Source organism: Pseudophryne corroboree, chromosome 8 (genome assembly GCF_028390025.1).
Source record: "Pseudophryne corroboree isolate aPseCor3 chromosome 8, aPseCor3.hap2, whole genome shotgun sequence".
Taxonomy (NCBI): domain Eukaryota; kingdom Metazoa; phylum Chordata; class Amphibia; order Anura; family Myobatrachidae; genus Pseudophryne; species Pseudophryne corroboree.
This window is the reverse complement of record NC_086451.1, coordinates 431,981,053-432,004,559: the sequence shown is the minus strand read 5'-3', so window position 1 is coordinate 432,004,559 and position 23,507 is coordinate 431,981,053.

Here is a 23,507-nt window from a genome sequence, read left to right as displayed (position 1 = left end):
TGGGAGCACCTGCTTCAAAGCAAACAATTGCTTGCTGGATATGTAACACAATTCAGCAGGCTCATTCTGCGGCGGGATTGCCGCATCCTAAATCAGTAAAGGCCCATTACACAAGGAAGGTGGGCTCATCTTGGGCGGCTGCCCGAGGGGTCTCGGCACTGCAACTTTGCCGAGCAGCTACTTGGTCGGGGTCAAACACGTTCGCAAAATTCTACAAGTTTGATTCCCTGGCTAAGGAGGACCTTGAGTTTGCCCATTCGGTGCTGCAGAGTCATCCGCACTCTCCCGCCCGTTTGGGAGCTTTGGTATAATCCCCATGGTCCTTACGGAGTCCCCAGCATCCACTAGGACGTCAGAGAAAATAAGAATTTACTTACCGATAATTCTATTTCTCGTAGTCCGTAGTGGATGCTGGGCGCCCGTCCCAAGTGCGGACTGTTTCTGCAATGCTTGTATATAGTTATTGCTAAATACCGGGTTTTTTGTTATGAGCTATCCGTTGTGTGAGGCTCAGTTATGTTCATACTGTTAACTGGGTAAGTTTATCACATGTTGTACGGTGTGATTGGTGTGGCAGATTTGAGTCTTACCCTGGGGTTCAAATCCTTTCCTTGGAATGTTAGCTCTTCCGGGCACTGTTTCCTTAACTGAGGTCTGGAGGAGGGGCATAGAGGGAGGAGCCAGTGCACACCAGATATAGTACCTAATCTTTCTTTAAGAGTGCCCAGTCTCCTGCGGAGCCCGTCTATTCCCAATGGTCCTTACGGAGTCCCCAGCATCCACTACGGACTACGAGAAAAAGAATTACCGGTGAGTAAATTCTTATTTTTATTTGGTTTAAGAAGTGAATAAACAAACAGGGATACAGAAAAAAGTGAAGGGAATAACATAAAAGGTACATACATATATCCCGTTTCAGTTAGAAGTTCCAAACATACAAAGCTCAAGTATAAAAGAATACATGACCTAAGACAAAATGAAGTATCATAGTTTTTAATATATCCACAACTCTGAGCTAAATAAAAAAAAAAGGGACATATCAAAGGAGAAGGGTAAAGAAAAGGAAAGTAAGATAAGAGTAGGAAAGAGAGAGAGAAAGGAGAAGAGATTTCAGGTGCATGCCAACCATGTCCAAGAAGGATTATAAAGTCAGATCAATAGGTGTTCCACCTATAAAAGAGTGTCCCTGCTTTTCCATATATTCACTCCACTTAATCCATTTCATGAGTGGTGATGAAGCCGAAGGAGAGTATGTACAATCAGCCGTTTCATATAGATAGTGCTTATGAAGTTTATTGACAATAATAGTAAGGCTGGGAATCGATGCCGATTTCCAAAGTTGAGTGATGGCTGCTTTTGTGGATATTGAAATATGGCCTAGTAAATAGGCATTATCTTCAAATAACACTGGATGGTAGTGAAATAGGGCTACTACAGGATCAACAGGGACATCTTCTCCTAGCACATCCTTAATAAGCTCAAATACATTGGCCAACATGGTCTGTAGCATTGGGCAAGTCCAGAAAATGTGGTACAAAGTACCTATACACACGCATTGTCTCCAACAGTATTTTGAAGAGGAAGGCCACATTTGATGTTGTCTCTCTGGGGTAAAATAGGCTCTTTGACATAATTTATAGTACATCGCTGAGTGATTTATGCACCGGGAAATTTTAAAACATAAACAAGAGATACGGTTCCAATCTTCTACTGTGAGGGACCTAGCAAGGTCAAGTTCCCATTTAAACTGGGAAGGCAATGTCCCTTTCTTGGTGTCCACGAGCAGGTACGAGTACCACCAAGAGATAGCACCCCTACTACGTCATACTTGCAAATGGGAACAAATCAATTTCAAAGAAGCTGAAGAATCTATGTTGGTTGTAGGTTGGCTACTGAACCAATGGCGAATCTGTAACTATTTATAAAAATCGTGTTTTGGGACATCATATGACAATTGTAAACTATTAAAAGATAGCAGACCGCTTGAGTCATAAATGTCCTTAAGGTTCACCAGGCCCCTAGTTGCCCAAGAATCAAGACATAGATTAGGAATAAGGAGAGCAATAGTTGATATTGACTATTCTGTTGTGGGCAAAGACAGTCCCTCGCAGGAAGAGATGAATTTATGCCATGCTTGTAAGGACACCCGGACCGCTTTGCCCGGTCCAGAATGTGTCAAATAGGTTACTGCCGGCAACCACAATAATTTCGACAAAGGGAGGGGTTCCATAAAGGAGCATTCTATCACCATCCAAGGCTTAGGGTTGTCCAACTAGAACCAATCAGTGAGCTGACTAAGCAGACAGGCATTATGGTAACTTTCAAAATCAGAAAAAGCCACTCCCCCCTCACTTTTAGGGAGAATAATGACATTTCTGGCTATTTTAGGCTTGGCTCCCTTCCACACATGGGAAGAATTTTGTTAAGTTTATTGCAGAGAAATTTAGTGAATGGATTGTTCGAAAGAGGTACATAAGTTTGGGAAGTAATATAATTTTGGCCGCCGCTACACATTCCAACCAAGAAACTTCATGTGAAAACCATTCTTTAGTTAGAGTCTCGAATGCACGTAGTAAGGGAACATAGTTACAATAAAAAAAGATCACCATCTCTGGCCAGCTGAACACCTAAGTATTTCAATGATTTAGTCTTCCTGGAATATTTATATTTGTCTTTTAGCTCTTTAAGAGCATCCCCCGAAATATTAAAAAGTAAAACCTCCATCTTAGAAGTGTTCAGCTTGTAGAAAGAGACCCTAGCGTAGTCATCCAAAACGGTATGTAGCTACAGCAAGGATGATGCTGGTTGAAGCAAAAACAACAAAATGTCATCAGCGAAAAGACAAAGTTTATGGCAGATGTCACCTATCATGGGTCCCAAGACCTTGTAAGATGATCTAATTCTCTCAGCCAGGGGTTCTATAGCTAAGGCAAAGATAATTGGAGAGAGAGGGCACTCTTGCCTGGTTCCATTGGATATATTAAACCCAGATGACAAACACCCACTTACAGCAATCCTGGCAGAGGGGGATGAGTACAGTGCTAAAATCGAATCCAGTATCCTCTCCCTGATGCCAAAACGCTTCAATGTGGCTTGTAAATATTGCCAGTGTAGCCTATCAAAAGCTTTCTCGGCATCCAGGGAGAGGACCAGTAAGGGGACACTTTTAAAAATACAGAATTCAATTATGTTAAGAGCTCTCTGGGTGTTGTCCGGAGCTTGCCTACCAGGGACAAACCCTACTTGGTCGGCATTAATTAAAGAGGGTAATAGGGGGAACGAACACTGGGCAATGAGTTTAGCAAATAATTTAACATCATTGTTTAATAGTGCAATGGGGTGGTCATTTTGCACTGCTGTGGTGGCTTTATCCCGGTTAGGGGTCGTGACGATGTGTGCTTTAGGCATCTACTTTGGGAAACACAGATTCTGAAGCTTCATTATATACTGACAATAGGACAGGGGCTAAATCTGTTGTTAAGACCTTATAAAAATTAAAGGGAAACCCATCGGGGCCCAGGGCCTTGTCTGAGGGGAGGGAGTCAATCGCTTTTTCCACCTTTGACAAAGTCCAGGGTGCGCAAAGGGAAAGGCAAGTCTCATTGTCTGAAGGTAATGAGAGGCCATTCAAGAAAGCCTCAATATGCACAGAGGAGGGTTATGGAGTATTAGGATCTTCTCTCAAAATGTATAACTTCAAGTAGAAGTCTGCAAATTAATTAGCGAGTGTTTGGGTCCGTTATCTTTGCTCCCTTAGAGTTATAAACGCCATAGGCCCTCTCTTTTGCATGTCAGCCCGAGTTTACGAGCTAGTAGCAGACCTGCCCGATTGCCAAGCGAAAATAATTTTTGGTTAAGACGTGAAATATTAAGTTGCACCTCTCTAAGAGTTTGTAATATGCTTTATTTGAAGGGTCTGCCTTATGAGCAGACTCCAATTTAGCATATTTACCGACCGCCTGTGCATACTCAAATTTATAATCCCCATTAAGTCTAGCAGCTGCCTGAATGGCGTGACCCCGGACCACAGCTTTGAGAGCACACCAATGTGTGAATATTGAGGTATCCTCTCGGTGATTAGTAGAGAGATACTGCATTAATGAGTCATGGATAGTGTGGGAGGCAGATGGTTGTGTTAGAATATATTTCCCCAATCTCCAAGGGCCTGGAGTGACTTTCTGCTTAGTTATATTCCATGAGACAAAAAGGGGCGAGTGGTCAGACTAAGGCATAAGTAAAATTTCAATATTATATATAGACCCTAAGAATAATCTCGTACGGTCGGGTGCTTGGCACTCCACGCATCAAACAAATCATATTCTGAAAAAAGGTGTGGGAAACCCGAGGATAAGTTGGGGGTCCCACCATAACCTAACACCATTGGTCTAGATCTGTCAGCTGTTGAGTCAATGACCATACTGAAGTCACCAAGTATCATAAGGCCACCCTTAACATGTCCCAACAAAATTGTTCGCAATATTGAAGTTGTTTAGTGTTAGGATCATAGCATGAGATCAAAGTAATATCCACATTATTGAGTGTACCAACTGAAATCAAAAGTCTACCTTCGGAGTCAGAATGCTGAGAATCAAGCACAAAGGGACACTTTTGAGCAATCAAAATCGCCACCCCTTCCGTTTTCAATTGATTATTGGCTGTGTAACAATGCGGTCTATGATCAAAAAAATAAGGAAAGGCCAAGTTTTGAAAGATTGTGTCCTGAACTCTAACTACAGTGCATCCAGAAAGTATTCACAGCACTTCACTTTTTCCACATTTTGTTATGTTACAGCCTTATTCCAATATGGAATAAATAAATTTTTTCTCTCAAAATTCTACACACAATATCCCATAATGACAAAAAGTTTTTGGGTGATTTTTGCTAATTTATTAAAAATAAAAAAACTAGGAAATCTCATGTACATAAGTATTCACAGCCCTTGTCATGAAGCTCAAACTTGAGCTCAGGTGCATCCTGTTTCCACTGATCATCCTTGAAATGTCCTACAGATTAATTGGAGTCCACCTGTGGTAAATTCAGTTGATTGGACATGATTTGGAAAGGCACACACCTGTCTATATAAGGTCCCGCACTTGACAGAGCATGTCTGAGCACAAACCAAGCATGAAGTCACAGGAATTGTCTGTAGACCTCCGAGACAGGATTGTCTCGAGGCACAAATCTGGGGAAGGGTACAGAAAATATTGGCTGCTTTGAAGGTCCCAATGCACACAGTGACCTCAATTCGTAAATGGAAGAAGATCGAAACCACCTGGACTCTTCCTAAAGCTTGCCGGCCGTCTAAACTGAGTGATTGAAGGAGAAGGGCCCTAGTCAGGGAGGTGACCAAGAACCCGATGGTCACTCTGTCAGAGCTACAGCATTCCTCTGTGGAGAGAGGAGAACCTTCCAGAAGGACAACCATCTCTTCAGCAATCCACCAATCAGGCCTGTATGGTAGAGTGGCCAGACGGAAGCCATTTAGTAAAAAGCACATGGCAACCCACCTGGAGTATGCCAAAATGCACCTGAAGGACTCTCAGACCATGAGAAACAAAATTCTCTGGTCTGATGAGACAAAGTTTGAACTCTTTGGCATGAATGCCAGGTGTCATGTTTGGAGGAAATCAGGCACCGCTCATCACCAGGCCAATACCATCCCTACAGTGAAGTATGGTGGTGGCAGCATCATGCTGTGGGGATGTTTTTCAGTGGCTGGAATTGGGAGACTAGTCATGATAGAGGGAAAGATGAATGCAGCAATATACAGAGACATCCTGGATGAAAACCTGCTCCAGAGTACTTTTGACCTCAGACTGGGGTGACGGTTCATCTTTCAGCAGAACAACGACCCTAAGCACCCAGCCAATATATCAAAGGAGTGGTTTCAAAGGAGCTCTGTGAATGTCCTTGAGTGGCCCAGCCAGAGCCCAGACTTGAATCCAATTGAACATGTCTGGAGAGATCTGAAAATGGCTGTGCAACGACGCTTCCCATCTAACCTGATGGAGCTTGAGAAGTGCTGCAAAGAGGAATGGGCGAAACTGCCCTAAGACAGGTGTGCCAAGATTGTGGCAATCATATTCAAAAACACTTGAGGCTGTAATTGCTGCCAAATGTGCATCAACAAAGTATTGAGCAAAGGCTGTGAATACTTATGTACGTGATGTCTTAGTTTTTTAGTTTTAATAAATTTGCAAAAATCTCAAAAAAAACTTTTTTCACATTAACATTATGGCGTATTGTGTATAGAAATTTGAGGGGAAAAATGAATTTATTCCATTATGGAATAAGGCTGTAACATAACAAACTGTGGAAAGAGTGAAGCGCTGTGAATAGTTTCCGGATGCACTGTATATTAGCCTTCATTTTATGAAAGTAGTTCAGAGCCATTTTACATTTATGAGGGTAGTTGAGCCTTTTGGCATTGATAGAAATTATGTTAACCATGGTGGGAGAAAATGCGGACAATACATTACATCTGCATAACTGAAACACAAAAATGAAGAGCATGCACCTAACAGAAAGAAAAGATAAGAGTACAGAAGCGGAAACATAACCAGAGCAGTGCAGAAAATAGAGAGAAAAGGGGTGAGTGACAATAACCAAAATGACCCTGGGCGGGATCACAACAAGGCGGCATAACATGCCCGCCATAATCCGAAACATTGGGGGGTAGCAGCACCCCCCCCCCCCCCCAGCACCAATCAATTTGATAAACCATAGAAATTCTGCTCAACTTGACTAAGAAAAAAATAAAAGTGCACATCTCTGCAAATATAAAACCAGGAATAAGATAGCACATACAGTCAGCAACTGGCATAAGGAGAAAAAAACAAACAAACAAACACAATAATAGACTGTAACAGGAAATAAACAGGTACCTGGTTAATAGAATGAGATAAGAGAGTCAGGAATGACCCAACACAAAAGCATCAACGGCAAAAAAATGCAACATTAAAGACTGTTTATCAGGCAAATAACTCTAAATCATGATGACCTCCGTGCCGTTGTTCAATCTAGCTGAAGATCACGGTCTGGGGAAGAAGACACTGACGAGCCTGAAATGTTCTACTTAGCCAGGAGTTTCATTCCTTCATTGACGTTGGGGATGGAGACAGTGGAGCCATCATGGGAAACAAGTAGTCTGGTCGAGAAGCCCTATCTGTACAAGAGGCTCGTTTTTCTAAGAGTCATGGGGAGGGGTTGGAATGTATGGCGTTTAGCCAGAGTAGCAGCGGATAGATTGCCGAATAACTGTAGAGGACCTAAAATATCAGAAGACTCAGAAGAAGGTCTGGCAGCTTTCAGCAAGGTTTCCTTGATGTAAAAATAATGGATTCACATAAGGACACCCCTAGACGCACCATCTGGAGCGCTCCTTGCCTTGGGAAGGCGATGAATCCGATCTATTAAGAGATCAAGAGTGGATGCTGGTACGAGTTTCTTGAACAGATTAAGAGCATAATTGTGTAGGCTGCTGTTTGAGACAGAATCAGGAACCCCTCGTAGGTTGAGATTATTCTGACGGGATCTATCCTCTAAATCGGCAATTTTATCTTTTAAAGAAGCCACTTCCGTCTCAAGGACTGCGTAAGAGTCAAATAAATAATTATAAGAACCAGCCAACTCTCCCATTCTCGACTCCAGATGTTCAGTACGATCTCCTAGGTCTTCAATAGATTGCTGACAGGCTAGGAGTGTACCATGGAATATTACATCAACTTCCTCCTTAAATTGAGTAAGTAGATACTTCATAGCACCCACAATTAAGGGGTCCCCATCACCGACTGGTGCAGAAGATTCTCCGCTAACTCATGAGTGAAGTGACTCTGAGGTGGAGGGGGGGGGGGATTGGCCTTGCCACATCCCACTGCAGAACGCTGCTGTGATGGTGGTTTGAAGAAAGCCACTTGCGAGACAGCTTTTGAAACTTTACATTTCTTGGGATGCATACTGACTCCACAAAACAGAAGAGTACACAAAGCGTAGAATGACTCAAGTTACAGCAAGAAAAGGCTCCACTTGTAAGGCAGTATTAAATTATCATAATAGAAACAGAATTAGTGCTGGGAGGTGTCCAAATATTTTTAAGCAAAAGGGCTGCAGCACATATCAGAGCTTAAAAAGCCCATTTAGAACCCTGAATGACTTGCCAGAGAAGAACTCAGCACAGGTACTGGATGACACTGGCACAGTTCCAGGGAGGGCAGTAAGACCAGCTGCTGCCAAGCCTGTGTGCTTATAACTGTACAGGTCTGTAGCTGGGTATAGCAGCTAGATATAGTGTGCTGTAAGATCACTGGCAGGCAGAGAAAATAAAATGGCTGCCACCTAATGTAAATAGTGCATGAGGGGGAAGCACTGTCAGACCCAGCTTACCCCACCGTTTGTAGAGGTGCAGGCTGGGTTATCAGTGGTTCCGGTATGAATGGTCGACCATGTTATGTTCGACAGTCATTAGGTCGGCCACTATTGGTCGACATTGACATGGTCGACATGGACACATGGTCGACACATGAAAAGGTCGAGATGAGTTTTTTTACTTTTTTGTGTGTCGTTTTTTGTGTAAAGTGACTGGGAACCCCAATTAGTGCACCGCATTCGCTCGCCATGCTTCGGGCATGGTGCCTACGCTCCGCTGCCGCTTCTCTCAGCACAGATTACCGTTCCAATCGTAGTCCACGTGGATCGTAAAGTATGGAAAAGTTCCCCAAAATAAAAAAAAGTTAAAAAACTCATGTCGACCTTTTCACGTGTCGACCATTTTCATGTGTCGACCATGTGTCCATGTCGACCATGTCAATGTCGACCAATAGTGGTTGACCTAATGACTGTCGACCATAACATGGTCGACCATCTGAACGGATACCGTTATCAGGGTAGCAGGCACGGGGCAGGGAACCACCACTGCAGGCAAGGCATAAGGCAGGGAACCACCACTGCAGTGGGCGTAATGGCATCTGTATTGCATTGCAGAGCGCCCACCCCGTAGCTCACAACCCGGCCGCGGCTGTAACTCAAGATAACGGCTCCCAGATGTAGGCCAGGCCTCAACCCGCAGTAAGCAGCACGCACGTCCCCCGGCACTGCGGCTGATAGAAGGAGTCAGGCTGGCTGCAGGGCACACACAGTGGATGTGCAGGGCTGATGGGGCACCCAATAGTATAAGATAGGCGGGTGCAGAAGGGCTACAAACTGGGGAGCTCCTCTTCCACATGTTCTTCTCTCAGCCAGTCAAGCCACGCCCCTTTCTCTTTGATTTTTTCTATTCTCTTATTTTAAAAAATCCAATACAGCAATGTACTCCTATTTTATGCTACTAACGCCACATTCATGAATGCTTTTAGAAGTTTGACTTTCGTGGCTAATGTTCACTGATCGCAGTTCACCTTTGAGATTTGCTAATCATGTTCAAAGTTTGCACTTTAAAATTCATGCTTTTTACTTTTTAAACATAATGAAAACAGTATTTTACATTATTCTAAAAGTATTTTAACATTTAAAAAAAAAACAAATTGAGAACATTACTACATGTTTGCAGTTCACCATATAGGGTCCTACATCCGTGTTTGAGATTCTCGCCACTCTCAATAAAAAATGCCAAATTTATGCAAATTTAACTTTAGTGTGGTTGACTCTGGTAGCAAGTGTAAAAGCTACTTAAATATGCTCAAATCGGCTCGAACATGGTTGAAACTTCAAACTAATGCAAATATTTTTGAAAATTTTTATAATTTTAGAACTGGATTTGCCAATTTGATTTGAAAATTGAAACGTGACTTGTTCAAGCATCTCTAGTCATTTTGTTGTCTTCATTTCACTACTGTTTAGGCATACAGTATTACTGTCTAGTCTCAACATGTATTACATTTTTTTTTCTAATACTGTAGGGAAATCTGTAGGGATCAAATACAAATGTGCCAAACTGCTGGCATACAGTGCAAATTGCATTGTATAACATCATGTGCCTGTCTTTAAGCAAATTCATAAAATTTTCTGTGACTCACATAAAAATGTGGTACATTTATTAAAAATCTATTTTAGATCAATCTAAAATCAGTCAACATTGACAAGGCATTTCAGGAACAAAATTCCAAACTTACAAAGTCAATTTTTGTTCTATTTTCTTTTTTTATACCGATGTCGATTTTTAAAGTCTAAAGTCAATCAGTTTTTTTCAGTTCCATTCAAAATCGACTGCAAATAAACATAAAAATTTACCAAAAATTTACCAAAAACCACTGACTTTCCTTTGGACAAATTATAGCACATACAAAAAGTTGCGATAGTTTCTCAAATTCTGGTTTCAAACATCTCCGATGGTGGGGCGTCTGCACAGAACCCACATTCTGTGCATGTGCAGAACGGGTCCTGCCTCATCGCATGCAGTGTCCCCTGAGCCGATTGATTCATTGACGGATACTATGGCAATCGTTGCTGCGATTGTGCGCACTGAGGAAGTGTAAAATTAATTATGCAAAATACCCAGCAGCCCTGAAAAGTACAGATGACCAGCGGAGCTATCGCAAAGGCTCAGCACCTGCGTACACATTCACAGCGCACACGCACATCCTTCCATAACGGTCAGCTCAATTAAGTCAACATGCTCGTAGCATGACAGCCTTAGCAGAGATGTCGGAGTCACACTGTTTGAGTACGGATTCTCAGGAGATTTTTCCACCTGACCCCCGTCAATGCACACAACCGGCTCCTGACTGTCAATCATTCTGCATGATGGTAAGTGATGCGAGCGGTATTATTATTAGACTTTGGCGCAGTGCGAAGCATAGGCAATCATAATTTACCAATAATAATGAGGTTTCAACCATTTGCACATGTTTCAGAAGTTCAACAGACCTGTTTCAGATATGTTAAAAAAAAAAGAGATTTTTGGATGATTTTGAGTCGATTTTGAGTCTGTTTTTAAACTGACTATTAGTAAATAAGAGATTTGTGTGTGCTCTATAGAATCAGAGAATTTTGATGGCAGATAACAACCACTTTGACCATCTAGTTATGTACAACACACGTACACGCACCCACTTACACACTAGGGTTGTCTTTTTTCTTTTTGTTGGGAGACAATTAACCTACCAGCATATTTTTGGATGGTGTGAGGACACCGGAGTACCCGGAGGAAACACACGCAAGCACGGGAAGAATATAAAAACCCAGTAATGCAGTAATGCTAACCATTACACCATAAGTAATGCCCAAATGAACAAATGTTTTTTCCAATGGTCTATTTAAGTCTAAAATCCGTTTATTGTCGATTTCAAGTTGATTTCCAATCGATTTTGCCTTTAGTAAACACAGTAAAAAATTACATCAATATTGCCTGAAAATAAAACGACTCTTAGTAAATTTACCCCAAGCACTCTAAAATGTTGCCACCTGTGCTGATGATGAATACTGTATAGCGTATTCTGGTTGGATGATCTTTGTAGATCTGATGACTTGAAAACTAAATGTGGCCTGAGTGCTATGGGACAAGGTGCTGAATTTATATTGAAGGGATGGAAAGTAGGCATTTATGCAGACATTCCCTACATTGTAGGGTTTACATGACATTTTTGCTTTGCAAGGGACTGTTATATGTCTCAAGATGGCATACGGATGGTGTAATGGTTAGCATTACTGCCTCACAGCACTGAGGTCATGGGTTCGATTCCCACCATAGCTCTGTGTGGAGTTTGTATATTCTCCCCGTACTTGCGTGGGTTTCCTCTGGGTACTCTGGTTTCCTCCCACAATCCAAAAATATACTGGTAGGTTAATTGGCTCCCAACAAAAATTAACCCTAGCGTGAATGTGTGTGTGTGCGTGTGCGTGTACGTGTGGTAGGGAATATAGATTGCAAACTACACTGGGGCAGAGACTGATGTGAATGGCCGAATATTCTCTGTAAAGCGCTGCGGAATATGTGTGCGCTATGTAAATAACTGGTAAAATAAATAATAATAAATAAGAGTTGGAAAAACCATTTGCACAGGATTATATCTTGTATATAAGAGGAATAATTTGAATAGATACCAACTTGAAAATATTTTGTTTTTAATTTTTCTACTAATGTTTGAACTGATTGATCCTCAATACCTGGTGTTGCATATTTGTAGATAGTGCATAATATAAGTAGAGTGATTTATATTATGTACATTTTCATGTAAGATATTTTGGCTGTAAATATAGAGGGGTAATTCAGATCTGATCGCTGCTGTGCGTTTTCGCACAGCGTGAGATCAGATCTGAACTGCGCATGCGTGTGAGCCGCAATGCACTGGCTCATCCCACAACAGCAACAGGCTGTGGCGCATAGCAATGGGATGGGGCGAAAAATCCAAACGCACGAACGTTCGCAAGGAGATTGACAGGAAGAGGCCGATAGTGGGTGGCAACTGACCGTTTTACAGGAGTGTCCGGCTCAGGCGTTTTCAGGGAGGGTGTCTGACATCAGCTCCGACCCGAATCAGCAGGAAACAATTGCAGCGGCAGAGTAAGTCCTAGGCTGAGCAGAGACTGCACAAAATCAGTTTGTGCAGCTCTACTGCACATCCGAATGCACACTTGCACAGCGAATTAGCCCTCTCCCTGTAGGCGGCGACTATCTGATCGCAGGGCAGCAAAAAATGCAGCCCAGCAACCAGATCTGAATTACCCTCTTAATGCATTAGAACACAGGCAAGCCGTACTTTCTTGACTAGTTGGTGGTTTATGAGCAAGACCTGAGCAACATGCTCAGCAAAGTATGCAATGCAAGGAGGTGCCGGATAGAAGAGATACTCTCCCCGTTCTACTTGCTTAGTTTACTGTTGCATCTGGATGCTGCTGTGCCTGTCAAACTGTATGACAGGCCTGAGCAAGGAGCTGCTGGGCTCACTCATGTCTGTGCATCTTTCTCACTTCCTAACATAGGCTGCTTAGAGCACAGAGGGAAATGCTGATGTTACACAGAACCCAGCTGCTCAGAACTACAGTGCCGGGGACAGCTCCTGCACACAGTGTGAATAGGAGGAGGCAGCGTCTGTACTGAGGAGGGTGAGGAGGAAGATGGTGGAGGGGGAGTAGGAGGAGGGGAAGGTGCAAAGTGCGAGGTCCTGTTGGACAGTAGTGTATGCAGCAGCATGGCATCAAGTAAGTACAGTGCTTTGTCTGCCTGACATAACATGTAAGCAGCTTTACTGTGCAAGGGGCACTACTACTGTGGGCATTATGTGTATAAGGGGTGCTACTAGTGTGGTCATTGTGTGTATAAGGGGAACTGCTACTGTGTGACAGCATTTGTATAAGGGGCACTACTGTGGACATTTTGTGTATAGGACACTAGTAATGTAGGCACTATGTATATAAGGAGCACCACTACTGTAGGCATGATGTGTGTAAGGGGCACTATTACAATGGCATTATATGTATAAAAAGCACTACTACTGTGTGGAATTATGTGTATAAGGAGCACTACTGTGTTGTATAACGTGAATAAAGTGCACTTTTGTGTGATGTAATGTGAATAAGGGGCACTACTGTGTGCTATAATGTGAATAAGGGGATCTACTATGTGGTGTAATGGTAATCAGGCACTACATGCAGTGTTGTGTGAATAAGATTGCACTTCTGTGTGGCAGAATTTGAATTGGGGATACTATTGTGTGGCCACACCCCTTTCTTGTGAGACCACACCCATTGTTTGCAGAAGGAAGGATGCAAATGAATATTTTCCAGGGGGCACCAAACACTCTAGCACCGGCCCTGCTTGTGAGGCTATATTGACATACTGCATGGACTCTGTGGGGCACGTTGACTATATGATGGCATGTGACAGAACACAGGCTAGCTGTATTTTCTGGATGGCTTGTGAGGCTATACTGGCATATTGGTTAAGGAGCATAGTACTTTGGGCCATGTGGCGCTTCATATATATATATATATACATATATATTGTATTTACTCTCTCTATGCGCTGATGAAATTTATATATGATATTTAGGCTGCCCTTCTCACTAGGTTCCCTGTTAGCAAGAACCAAAACCAAACATACACCAGTAGTGAGTTGGCACCCATATAACATCAGTGAGACTAAACCACTATTGTGGCTCACTTGTGCTTATAACAAACAATTAAAAAAATTTGTTCCAATTTACATATATTTATTTTAAAACTTTTGCAGTTTAAAAACAATACAGTGTCCATTGCATACAGAATTTCTTTTCTCCTCCTCCTTTTTACGAAGATCGGAGATCACAGTAAATAACAATAACCAACGCTTTTCATCTCATGTAGAAACTTCATAAGGGGTATATATTTTATTACACAACAAGTTGTCAACCAGACATACAAAAAAGGAGGGTTCAATTACCTGGTTTAATTGTTTGAAATGGCGTATAATAAATCAGACAATTGGTTATTCTGAATTAGGGAAGCGTCCGCAATGGAGTCAACCACTAGGAATCCATATTATTCCTTTTCAATGCAGTCTGTTGAGGGGGATAACTACAGTACATGGCACCATAGGGTCGAGCACAGCACTTACAACTTTTTCTCTTCCTTCGGGTCCCCCTCCTCTGTAGCCGGCAGCACAGTAGTCTGTGCACTACACAGTGCATCCGGAAAGTATTCCCAGCGCTTCACTTTTTCCACATTTTGCTATGTTACAGCCTTATTCCAAATTGGAATAAATAAATGTTTCCCTCAAAAATCTATACACAAAAAATACCCCATAATGACAATGTGGAAAAAGTTTTTTTGAGATTTTTGCTAATTTATTAAAATTAAAAAACTAAGAAATCACATGTACATAAGTATTCACAGCCTTCGCTCAATACTTTGTTGATGCACCTTTGGCAGCAATTACAGCCAAGTATTTTTGAATATGATCCCACAAGCTTGGCACACCTACCTTTGGGCAGTTTCGCCTATTCCTCTTTGCAACACCTCTTAAGCTCAATCAGGTTGGATGAGAAGCATCGATACACAGCCATTTTCAGATCTCTCCAGAGATGTTCCATCAGATTCAAGTCTGGGCTCTGGCTGTGCCACTCAAGGACATTCACAGAGTTGTCCTGAAGCTACTCCTTTGATATGTTGGCTGTGTGCTTAGGGTCGTTGTCCTGCTGAAAGATGAACCATCGCCCCAGTCTGAGGTCAAGAGCGCCCTGGAGCAGGTTTTCATACATTGTTGAATTCATCTTTCCCTCTATCCTGACTAGTTTTCTAGATCCTGCCACTGAAAAACATCCCCACAGCATGATGCTGCCACCACCATACTTCACTGTAGGGATGGTATTGACCTGGTGATGAGCGGTGCCTGGTTTCCTCCAAACATGACGCCTGGCATTCACGCCAAAGAGTTTAATCTCATCAGACCAGAGAATATTGTTTCTCATGATCTTAGAGTCCTTCAGGTGCATTTTGGCAAACTCCAGGGCGGCTGCCATGTACTTACTACTATGGAGTGGCTTCCATCTGGCCACTACCATACAGGCCTGATTGGTGGCTTGCTACAGAGATGATTGTCCTTCTGGAAGGTTTTCCTCTCTCCACAGAGGAATGCTGTAGCTCTGACACAGAGACCATCGGGTTCTTGGTCACCTCCCTGACTAGGGCACTTCTCCCCCAATCGATCAGTTTAGACGGCCGGTCAGCTCTAGGAAGAGTCCTGGTGGTTCCGAACTTCTTCATGTTTACGGATGATGGAGGCTACTGTGCTCATTGGGACCTTCAAAGCAGCAGATATTTATCTGTACCCTTCCCAGATTTGTGCCTTGAGACAATCCTGTCTCGTAGGTCTACAGACACTTCCTTTGACTTCATGCTTGGTTTGTGCTCCGACTTTACAGACTTTACAGTATATAGACAGCTGTGTGCCTTTCCAAATCATGTCCAATCAACTGAATTTACCACAGGTGGACTCCAATTAAGCTGTAGGAACATCTCAAGGATGATCATTGGAAACAGGATGCCTGAGCTAAATTTAGAGCTTCATGGCAAAAGCTGTTAGTACTTATGTACATGGGATTTCTTATTTTTTATTTTTAATAAATGTGAAAAATTCTCAAAAAAAACTTTTTTCACATTGTTATTATGGGGTATTGTGTGAAGAATTTTGAGGGGAAAAAATATTTATTCCATTTTGGAATAAGGCTGTAACATAACAAATGTGGAAAAAGTGAAGCACTGTGAATACTTTCTGGATGTACTGTTTATACATATAAAATGAGTGGAGAGGTGGCAAGCATTGGACTTCCTATGTAGGTAAATCAAACACTGCAACCACCAAGTACGATGAGTTGCCGCCTCACCCAGAGCCGGCCTTAGGCATATGCAAACTAGGCAATTGCCTAGGGCATCTGGTATGCCTAGGGGCACCAGCAGCTTCTGCTGATTAAAATGATATGCAGCATGCCTATATTCTGTATGTAGCATTTCGTATGCAAATACAGCCACAGTCGCACACAGTATATAGACATGCTGCATATCAATTTAATCAGCAGAAGCTGCTTGTGCATCCTAGCCACATAGTAATGCAAATAAGATGCATTTTCATAAAAATATAGGCACCCGACGTTAGCTGAGCTGCCAGTTGACTCATGCAAGGAACTATATGTGTCATTATTTGTATAAGGGCATTAATAATGTGTAACATATGTGTAAGGGGCACTATGTATGTCATTATGTGTTTAAGGGCACTAATAATGTGCGGCATATGTGTAAGAGACCTTATGTGAGTAATGTGTATAAGGGGGGTAATTCCAAGTTGATCGCAGCAGGAATTTTGTTAGCAGTTGGGCAAAACCATGTGCACTGCAGGGGAGGCAGATATAACATGTGCAGAAAGAGTTAGATTTGGGTGGGTTATTTTATTTCTGTGCAGGGTAAATACTGGCTGCTTTATTTTTACACTGAAAATTAGATTGTAGATTGAACACATCCCACCCAATTCTAACTCTCTCTGCACATGTTATATCTGCCCACCATGCAGTGCACATGGTTTTTCCCAACTGCTAACAAAATTCCTGCTGCGATCAACTTGGAATTACCCCCAAGGGCATTAACAATGTGCGGCATATGTGTGAGGGAAATTATGTGTATAAGGGCATTAATAAGGGTTGGCATAATGTGTAAGGCGCATTATGTTTATAAGGACATTAATAATGTGTGTCATATGTGTAAGAGGCATTACTGTGTGGTATGTGTATAAATGCATTACCAATGTGTGGCATTATGTGTATAAGGTGCTCTACTGTGTGGCGTAACATAGAAAGGGCACTACTGTGTGGTCTAATGTGAATAAAGAGCAATATGTTGTGGTGTAATGTGAATAAGGAGCAATATGGTGTGGTGTAATGAGAATAAAGAGCAATATGGTGTGGTGTAATGTGAATAAGGAGCAATTCAGTATGATATGTGAATGAGGGGTACTACTGTGAGAAGTAACATATATAGGGGGTAATTCTGAGTTGATCGCAGCAGCAAGTTTTTTAGCAATTGGGCAAAACCATCTGCACTGCAGGAGGGGCAGATATAACATTTGCAGAGAGAGGTAGATTTGGGTGGGTTATTTTGTTTCTGTGCAGGGTAAATACTGGCTGCTTTATTTTTACACTGCAATTTAGATTGCAGATTGAACTCACCACACCCAAATCTCACTCTCTCTGCACATGTTATATCTGCCTCCCCTGCAGTGCACATGGTTTTGCCCAACTGCTAAAAAATTTCCTGCTGCGATCAACTTGGAATTACCCCCATAAGGTAAATTGGTACTACTGTGTGATGTAATGTGAATAAGGGACACTATTGTATGATAAATTGTGAATAAAGTTGCACTACTGTGAGGCATAATTTGAATTGGGGGTACTATTGTGTGGCCATGCCCCTTGCCAGCAAAAACACATACCTTTTTGGGCTGTGCTCCGAATGTGCACACTATTCACATTTAAATTACAGGGGGTAGGAAAACAAAAAAAAGGACTGCTATGGGTGGGGGGTGATGGTGCTGGGAAAGGGTGCAGGGTCAGAGGCGGAACTAGCGGTGGTGCTAGGGGGCACCAGCCAAAATCTTGCCTGGGGCATCATATTGGTTAGGGCCGGCTCTGGCCTCAGCCCAAGTTGTTTACTCTGCTTGTATGGAAGGCACTGCGGCATGTGTATTGTATTGCAATTTGGAGTGCTGGTACCAGCACCTACTATGTATATAGATATTTTCCCCCTTGGTTGTTGATGACTCTGTGATGATGCCACGAAGCATGAAGAACATGAGGAACTATACAGAATTTTATTATACCACTCACTGAGTTATGCACAAGGTAGGTAATCTTCCATATCTGCATAAAATTAAATTCTTAGTGTGCTCAGTTTTTCAGTATGTAAATGAGTCTAGTCTTATGTGAAAACTTCATAAATAGCAATACCGAAAACATACTATTGATACACTAAATGATAAAGTACAAGAAGATAAAGAGAAAAGTTACATTTGTCATATGTTTGTTTTTTGGGTTGTTTTTCTTGCTATTCCCAAAGGAGGAAACAATATCAGGAAACTGGCTGTGTAGCAGTAGCCTGGCCACACCATTACATATTACTTACCCAACAGAGCTATGTCTAACTCTAAACAAGATTATCTGACAGATAAAGCACCTGACCAGGATGTCTTATATGAGCTAAGTTCAGTAATTGATAAACCACCATTGAACTGCAGATTTAATCATAAGCTGTTAGGTGCCGCAAGACTGTCGGAAATCAGATGTGGTACCAGTGGCGGATTTAGGGGGGGGGCACTGAAAGGATATGTCCCTCTATTCTTTAACCCTCGATGTGATGGCCTCTCAGACGTCTGTGAGTGTAAACCTTCATGCTATGAGTTACATGCACAACACAAGCAGTAAAGATTCACACTGTTTATTTAATAAATTACAGCGTACTATATAGAAAAGAAACATGGGTGTATACAATATGTGCAAGCATATGATTGGATAAATAGAAGTAGCATACGACATTACATGCAGGATATTTTAGTAACACACAGAAGTAACAGTTTTGATCTGGTATGTAATTGTCCTTGAAGATAAGACACACACAAGCCTTATATTATATGAACAGACAAAGGCATCTTGTAGAGAGTGCGTACGTGTCTATTCAAACACATAACAATTCATATAGCATGTTTAACCCTTCAATCCCCTCTTAGAATCATTATTGTTATACTATATGATTCTAGCAAAGCTTACGTCTTTCTGCACACCAATGGCGCAATTTTTAGCCTGAGCGGGAGTTGCAGTAATTGTTGGGCATTTTAAGAAGGGTTAATCGTTGGGTTAATGATGTTCCGTGTTTATCCTTTTCATCTAAGGCTTCAGCGGGCTTATAGCCCCATGGGGTACCTGTGTTCCAGGCAGCCGCGGACCATGAGCTGCAATCATTTCCCCAGTTATGGCCTGTAACGCAAATATAGGGTACCTCGGGGCTTAGGTTGTCTGTGGTGTCAGCGCGGATCTGGTAGTCAACAGACTTTTGGACAGCAGCTAGTTGGGGGAATTGGAAATAATCTAGTATGTAGGTTGCGGTGTATGTGGTGGAAGAGTTATACCATAGTGTCAGTTTCCCTTATTCTGAGTTATATCAACCTCAGTCATTGAGAGGGGAAAATGGGCCAGTAGGGCTATCAAGATAGTCCCCAGGGTAAAGATAGGGGGCAGGTTCTTCATCGTTTTCTGTTCTTCTGTCTTCGCTAGGTGGGAGGTCAGGGCTGTCTGCCCCGGTTCGTACCTCACTGGAATCACTTGCTTCCCTCTCTAGGTCTGGTCTAGGAACCTTTTTTACTCGGGATGCATGGATCCAGGTAGGACTTTCCTCTGTCAGGACTGCTGTTCGGGTAACTGCTACGACCTCTGTCTCTGGACCATAGGTGAAGTCTCCTGGGCTCTTGTTCCTGGGGAGCACCTTCACCACGACTCTGTCTCCGACTTTAAAGGGGTGTGTAGGTTCCTGTGGATTCAAAGGGTTTTTACAAACAACCTCATGTTCAATTTCATTCAGTTTGGTTATGAGGGACCTGACATACTCTTCTCTTATAAATTCTAGATCTCCTTCCTGTATCATCAACGGTTTCTTAGCCCAGGGTGTGGGGAAGGGTCTACCCATTAGTATTTCAAAGGGTTCAAAGGGTGAGTATCCTAGAGTTTTCTGTGGGGTCATTCTGATTTCTGCTAGGACAATGGGAAGGACCTGCTTCCATTTGTGGAAGGTACCTCCTGTGGCCTTCCTTAGTTTGTCTTTGAGGGTCCTATTCATTCTTCCTACGACCCCTGAACTCTGCAGGTGGAACGGGATGTGAAACTTCCACTCCACCTGCAGAGCTTTTACTAAGGCCTGTGTGATTTTGGCTGTAAAGGCTGAGCCTTTATCACTATTTATTTGCAGGGGGCACCCCCATCTAGGGATGATTTTCTGTGTTAGGATTCTTGCTACTGTCTTGGCATCCTCTGACTTAGTTAGGAATACTTCTGGCCAGCGAGAGAACATATCTACAATGACCAGGGCATATTCTTGTTTACCTGTACCAGGGATATGGGTAAAATCAATTTGTAAGTGTGTAAAAGGGGTGGTGGGGTATTCAAGATGCTGGTGTTTAGCTTTATTAGGGTTGTTAGGGTTGTTCCTGAGGCAAGTGATGCATCTGCTAACATACTGGTCCACAAGTGATTTGGCATTAGTAACATAAAAATCATTGGTTAGTAGGAGGAGTGTTGTGGCTTCACCACGGTGACCAACACCACGGCACTGGGCAACGAGCAAAGGGGCACTGGACTGGGGTATACAGGGTTTCCCCTCTTTGCAGATTAATCCTGATTTAGAATTTTTTCTGCAGAATTGGGTAAGTCCAGTCGGAGAGATCAGCATTAGTCGCAGCAGCTTGAAGTTGAGTGAGCAGATGGACGCTGTCAAGGGAGGGACATGCTCTAGTGAGTGCAATGAGTTCTGCAGCTTGCGCGGACTGATAAGGTATTGGCAGGGTTTCCAACACAGTGTCAGGGAGGGTGACAATGGCATAGCCAGCCTGGTATGTATTGTCATTGGGCCTACTACAAGAGCCGTCAACAAAAACTATGTCTGCGCCTGGTATGGGAACGGGAGACATGTCAAGTCTGGGAGAAGTTTCAGCTTCAATGGAAGCAGCACAGTCATGTAGGTCGGGTGGTTCATCCTCGGGACCTTTCAAGCCTAAAAGGGCATTGAGAATGGGTGCAGGGCCAGAAGAACTAGCAGTGTACTTGATGGTAAGGGTAGGGTTACTCAAAAGGAGTACTTCATATCCACTAAGGCGTTGTGCTGACATGTGCTGTGTGTGTAAGCCTTTAAGTATTGCCAGGACATCATGTGTGGTGTGGAGTACTGTGATGTGGCCTAAAGTGAGGGTAGTGGCCATTTCTGCAACCATTGCACAGGCTGCCAAAGCCCTGAGGCAGGCAGGCATACCTTGCACAGACACTGGCATGACTTTGGAAAAAAAATGCCACGGGGCGCAACTTCCCTCCATGAAACTGTGTGAGCACCCCCGCCATGGTTTTACAATTGTCCCTTGCATATAGATGGAAAGGTAGTACATAATTGGGGAGGCCAAGTGCCGGACTTTTCATCAACATACATTTTAAACTTTCATATGCAGTTAACATTTCTTGTGACCATTGTACAGTTTTAGGTTTGTCCTTCAGTGTGGCTTGTCTCAAAATGTTATCATAATAAGAGCAATCAGAAATCCACTGTCTGCAGTAATTTACCATACCCAGGAAGGACAGTAGTTCCCTCTGGGTAGTTGGGGTGACCAGGCCCAATACAGACTGTATGCGTTGTGGACTGATTTTCCTCTCTCCCTGAGTGAGCACAAAACCTAAGTAATCAACATGCTTTTTACATCATTGCATTTTTGTTTTGGACACCTTGTGTCCACATTCACAAAGCCAGTTTAGTAATGAAACACCATCCTCTCGGCAGGCCTCCTCAGTTTGACTACAGAGCAGCAGATCATCTGCATACTGTAGCAGGACTGAACCATGGTGAGGTTGCCAGGGCCCCAATGTGGCCTGGAGACAACAGGTGCGTCAGTAATCTGCACCAGGTAAGTTGTTTACCCTCAAAAGAAAAGGCAAAAAGTAATTGTGTCTGTGAATCTACAGGTATGCTGAAAAAAGGCATTCTTCAAATCAATTACAGAGAAGAACGCAGCATCTGCAGGGATTGCAGAAATGAGTGAGTTTACATCTGGAACAATTGGTGCAATTGGGACAATTAACTGATTGATCGCTCTGAGATCCTGTACAAATCTTATACTGCCATCAGCTTTGGCAACAGGGTTCACAGGAGTACAGTATGGTGATACAATATGTCTGAGAATACCCTGTTGTAAGAATTGCTGTATCATGGGGCGGAGACCTTCTATCTTTTCTGGTGAGAGGGGATACTGCATAGGTCAGAACACAAAACACTGGTTGTTGCACCGCTGTCCACTAAAAAGGGAATTTTACTTCCATTTATAATAAGTGGCAGCAGAGGTGAATCTTTACTATGACGGGTGAGTTGAATAAAGGCTGGGATACCCTCCTCCGGGCCCCGTCAGTGCGCGGGGTCTTTGGAATGTAAGGGGGAGGGAGAGGGTTTTCAAAGATTTTACAGTTTCTCACTTCTTCGCTTCTGTGCTGTTGGGAACTGACATTTTTGTAATCCTCCATATAGAAAGGGTAATTACTGCCTTCCCGTAGGAATGGGTCCTGTCCTGCTTTCTCTGTCCATCCCGCTAAATTATCCACCCATGGGTTAACTAAGTAATACTCTGAGGTAGAGTTGCGGGCGACATACATCTTGCATGTCTCACCAGGGAGGGGCGGGGGATATGTAGTTTTTTTTTTTTTTTTTTCTCTGACTAGAGCCCATTGTCAGACAGTAATATAAATCAACAGTACAACTTTAAAAGAAAATATCTAAAATTTACAACACTCTACTTACTATATGCATCAGCTAACCAGTTAATTAGTCATTGACAATATCACAATATTATCTGTATAGTGAGAACATGAAATCTTTTGACGTGTACGATACTTACCATTCGTACAAGATGTCAGAAAAATACAGCGTTTTAAACAGGAAGCAGGAAAAGTGTTTGAGTAAAGATATCTGGCAGACGAAAACTTACCAGCCGTCTGGACCAAATATAAGAACTTATCTCACTACAAACATACAAGAATATATAGACGATCAAATCGAGGTATTCTCTACGTTACGTATAGACCCCAGGTCTATTTTTAAGTATCCCAGATACTAACGTCACGTTATGTATAGACTCCCAGGTCTATTTTAAGTATCCCAGATACTAACGTCTTTGGAGAATTGCGCTTGGACCCCTGGTCCCTTCTCAGACGTATCTTTAAGTCCCAGACATTAAAGATGTTTGGTCACGTGTTCCCAGAACACTGACACGGATTCAGCTTCAGTGTATGACCGCAATCCCGTATGGCAAAGA